This window comes from Bos javanicus, chromosome 10, assembly GCF_032452875.1.
Source record: "Bos javanicus breed banteng chromosome 10, ARS-OSU_banteng_1.0, whole genome shotgun sequence".
In the NCBI taxonomy this organism is placed as follows: domain Eukaryota; kingdom Metazoa; phylum Chordata; class Mammalia; order Artiodactyla; family Bovidae; genus Bos; species Bos javanicus.
In genome coordinates, this window is record NC_083877.1 from 5,822,775 (window position 1) to 5,827,978 (window position 5,204).

General features: G+C 42.1%; 1 pseudogene; it reads left to right on the top strand.

The window, feature by feature from the left end:
* Positions 1 to 2,324: 2,324 nt before the first annotated feature.
* Positions 2,325 to 4,918, top strand: LOC133255284 (ribosome biogenesis protein NSA2 homolog; annotated as a pseudogene).
* Positions 4,919 to 5,204: the final 286 nt, after the last annotated feature.

Below are 5,204 nucleotides of genomic sequence, written 5' to 3' on the forward strand. Positions count from 1 at the left end.
AGTCACTGGGCTGCGAAGAAAGCTTGACTTTATTAGTTCTCTCCAGGAAATACTCTCAAAGGAACCCCTCCTCTCTCTTATTGTGTCTCCCTCCAGCCTGTTGATCAGCTAAGGCTGATGTATGTAGGGCAAATGGGAAGCAGAGCTTACAGCTAAAATGGGAAGACCAAGCCTTTTACAAAGCTTTGCCGAGAGTAAACACTGGTGATTCTCTGCCTGTCTCAGTTTCCTAATTTGGGCGTGTTCTATGGGGGCGGGCTTGGCAGTGATGGTGGTGGTTCTCCTTCCTGCTAGACACAAGGCAGGCGTCATGCTCACTGCGTTCTCTGCATTTGTTTACCACCGTATACAGCCTTCCAGCTGCTGTTACAGAAACCACCTCACTGAATTCTCACAGCCAGTGAAGCAGCTGTTAACATCCCTTTTCCCGATGAGGTAACAGATGTTCAAAAAGGCAGTCACGTTACTTGCTCCAGCTTCTAGGATGTCACATGTCCAAGTGAAGCTCCTCCTCGTGAGTGTTTCCCCCAACTAGAGGATCTTGTATAATATCTCTATTTAAGGCTATTTCCACGAGTCACAGAAATACTTTTCCTTATGTAGGTTTCTATTTTTACTTTATTGTTGTTGTTGTTCAGTCACTAAGTTGTGTCCGACTCTTTGTAACCCCGTGGATTGTAGCACGCCAGGCTCCTCTGTCCTCTACTATCTCTCGGAGTTTGCTCAAATTCATGTCATTTGAGTCAGTGATGCTATCTAACCATCTTATCCTCTGCTGCACCTTTCTCCTTTTGCCTTCAATCTTTCCCAGCATCAGGGTCTTTTCCAACGAGTTGGCTCTTTGCATCAGGTGGCCAAAATATTGGAGCTTTAGTTTCAGCATCAGTCCTTCCAATGAATGAATATTCAGGGTTGACTTCCTTTAGGTTTTTATTGCTTTTATCTCCTTGCTGTCCTAGGCACTCTCAAGAGTCTTCTCTGGCACCACAGTTTGAAAACATCAGTTCTTTGGCACTCAGTTTTCTTTATGGTCAGCTCTCACATCTGTACATGACTACTGGAAAAACCATAGCTTTGACTATACTCTGTTGGCAAAGTGATATCTCTGCTTTTTGAAATGCTGTCTAGGTTTGCCATAACTTTTCTTCCAGGGAGCAAGCGACTTTTAATTTCATGGCCACAGTCACTGTCTGCAGAGATTTTTGGAGCCCAAGAAAATGAAATTTTTATTTAGCCTTGCACTATGTAATAATGTCTGTAGAACCATGGATTGATATGCTTGTACAAGCTTTTCTAACTTGCATTAAGATAACTAGAATAAGAGCTCTTTTATCCTATGTCACTGAGTCTCTTGGTTGAATCGGTAATAAAGTAGATTCAAGTTAAATCAAGGTATTAAAAATGATACATACATATCCTAAGTAGTTTATCCTAACTTCAAAAGCATATATTGTTTCATGTTAACAATGGGCTTCTCTTTGAGTATGGCCTTGTGTTAGTCTCCTAGAGCTGTCCAAACCCAGTACCACAAACAGAGCAGCTTAAACAAGAGAAAGGCAGTCTGAGAGTCTGGAGGCTAGGAGTCCAAGATTAAGGTGTCAATGGAACTGGTTCTTCCTGAGGGTTGTGAGTGAGAATCTGGTCATGACTTCTCTGAGCTTCTGATGGTTTGCGGACACTCTTGGGTAGCCTTGACTCTCACACGCATCATCCCAATCTCTCCTTTTATCTCTCCTCCATGAATTCCTGTATCCAGATTCCCCCATCATAAGGACAGCAGTCATATCAGATTAGGAGCCCATCTTACTCCAGTATGACCTCATCCTAGTTTAACTAATTATGTCTGGAATGACCCTATTTCCAAATAAGGTCCCATTCTGAGGAAGTAGAGGTTAGGATTTTAGCATATTTTTTTTGAGGGGGGGCAAAATTATCCATAGCACAGGTATATTAACTAGGATTTTACGGTATCTAGCATAAACTGCACCCAAAGTGCATTTCCCACAATTTCCAAATTTCAGATTCTTTAAAATGGGATGAGAATTCAGACCTTTGGATATAACTTTGAGTGTGAAACCTTCTAGGATTTTATTCCTTTTCCCTACTGGTTTTACAGCTGTTTTCCTGCCCACCAAACTCAACAACAAAATTTATGATATCATTCTTGAGCAATTTACATTTGCCATCTTTCTTTAAGACATTCAACTTGGTTTGCATATAACTTGGGCTTTTTTTTCTTTTCCTACTGATATTTCATTGATGTACATGATATTTACTTGAGTCACATATGTCCAAATTGGCGCAGCCTGGTTTGGGAACAAGATCAGAGGTCTCCTGGTGAGCATGCCATGACCCCGGTGGCCATGGAAGTCTGTGGGTGGATGAATGAGTATTTCTAGGGATGCAAATGTCAATCAGCAGAACTGATGGAGAAGGGCACGGAGTCTGCTCATGGGTCTCTGAGACCCACAGATCGAGAGCCTCTGTGCTCTGGCGGCTGCACCCGGTGGCTGGGCTGCCCTCACCATGACACAAAATGAGTATATGAATGTATTGAGTTACACCGGAAGCACTGTGGATATCACTTGGATTGCCATGGGGAAAAGAGGAGAGAAGGAAGGTCAAGAGGCTCATGAATGTTCAAAGGAGGCAAAAAAGATGATTGGTCTGAAAGCTAAGCTCTACCATAGACAGCTCCATGCTGAGCAAATACACGTGAAAAAGATGCATGAAAAGAGAAACAACCAAACCAAAGCGCGATAAAAAGACTCCACAGAGAAGAGTGCCTACATAACCACTGGGCAGAGAGGGACAGTCCCGAGCTGATGTACTTTCCAATATGATTAAACAAAACTGAAAAGAGAAAGTGAGAAAAACAGAGTCTCTCTGCCCAAAGCTCTCGCCTAGGGAGAAACAGAAGTATGGAAAGTTATTTGAATGGAAAGACAAAGAAGAAAGCCTAGAAGAGGATGGTTACAAACACTGCTTTGTTGGAGATGGCTTTACTCTGCTGCTGCTGCCGCTGCCAAGTCGCTTCAGTCGTGTCCGACTCTGTGCGACCCCATAGACGGCAGCCCACCAGGCTTCCCCGTCCCTGGGATTCTCCAGGCAAGAACACTGGAGTGGGTTGCCATTTCCTTCTCCAATGCATGAAAGTGAAAAGTGAAAGTGAAGTCGCTCAGTCATGTCCGACTCTTCGCGACCCCATGGACTGCAGCCTACGAGGCTCCTTACTCTAAAGCTACCTAAATATGAAAGATTCATTAGGCCAATAGGATTATATTTCAGGAAGGCCCACGTGACACATCCTGGACTGAAAGCCACCTTTTGCCTGCCAGTCCTTGGTGTAAAGAAGAATCCCTCATCCCCACTGTATACACCTTTGGGTGTTCTTAGCAAAAAGTCAAGTATCAGGCACTCAGTCATGTCTGACTCTTTGCGACCCCATGGACTGTAGCCCACCAGGCTCCTCTGTCCATGGGATTCTCTAGGCAAGAATACTGGAGTGGGTTGCCATTTCTTCCTCCAGGGACCTTCCCAACTGTACATAAAGGAGACTTCATTAATGTGCACTAGAGGATGCCCCAGAGAAGGAAATGGCAACCCACTCCAGTGTTCTTGCCTGGTGGGCTGCCGTCTATAGGGTCACACAGAGTCGGATACGACTTAGCAGCAGCAGAGGAGGTTAACCTGTTATAGAAAACTGTCTCTTGAGTCTCTAAATTCTATGCCAATTCTAGACTCCTGGTTGACCAAATGTTTGTTTCTTTATTTAGGTTTTAAGGTGAATGCCCTGGGGCTATTTGTTTCCATCAACCTGATTGCGAATCGAAAGGCACAGTTGAAATGTCTATTTTTCTTGCTATCCTCAGAAGAGATTGCTACAAATCTACTCTATGACTCTCATTCTTTTCAGCTTACAATACAAATAGCTTATTATTTTTTGCCACCTGTGTCTTATAATAAAGCAGTGCTGAAAAATTAAATAGAAGAAAGTTCAGTTGCCATACAGGCTATGAAAATGATTTGCTGGTGGTGATTTTTAAGCTTGATTCTAAATAGATTTATAAAGAAGGGCACTTGGAAGACTTGTTCAAATTTTGCTATTTAAGGTATCTTGAAATTATAGGCTCACTCTCCCTAAAATTTCAAAAACGTAGAGCTTAGGCTCTTAAGGGTATAGCAGCAATAAAAGCTTTCATAGTCATTTCTAAAAAGCAACACTTCATAGTTACCAAAGGTGCTGTTATTGAGGCAAATGTGAATGAATTGGGCCTTGTGACACAGGGAGGCAAAGTCATTTGGGGAAAATATGCCCAGGTTACCAGCAATCCTGAAAATGATGGATTCGTAAATGCAGTCTTACTGGTTTAACAGCAGTTACATACACATAGCTCCTTGTAATTATTGAAGACTACACACCAATCAGGATACCGTTACTCATATTTCTGAATTGTACCAACCAGCCTTACATGTCTACAGTCATCAAGAAAACTATTTATTCCACTGTTAAAAAGAAAAAAGACCCAACATAAAATAGCTTAATTAAAAAAACAAAAACTGAGAAAATCGAGAGTTCAGTGAAATGCGTATTGGGTAAAGGGATGTCTACTGTGTATAACTGTTGAAAAAGTGTGTAACCCCCCAAACCATCTCATCACCAATGGGATATGCACCATACTTTGTAAAAGACTGTCATTTAGGCATTGATTTACACGTTTTTGAAGTTTATAAGTATTTATATGGAATGAGGTCTGTGCTGAGTGCTGGAGGCCAAGACAAATGATTAAAGCTTAGTCTTGTACCCTCTGTGAGAAAGTACCAGTGGGTGGAAATTTCTTTCAATGCATTTCCCAGAGCCATGGAAGGTTTTTGGAAATAGATTTAGAAAGAATGTAATGGTATTAGTCAGACTTTCCCAAATAAACAGAACCAATAAGATAGAAAACATATCGTGGATACAAATATATATTTCTTTATTTTATTTAAGTAATTTCAAGAAATGGGTTCATGTAATGACAGAGGCTAGCATGTCCAGAATCTGCCCAGTGAGCTGGTAAGCTTGGAAGAATCAATGTTGCAGATCAAGTCCAAGGCTGTTCGCTGCAGGGTTCCCTCTTGCTCAGGGGTAAAAAGAAAGTGAAAGGGTTAGTCGCTCAGTCGTCCATGGACTGTAGCCCACCAGGCTTCTCTGTCTGGGATTC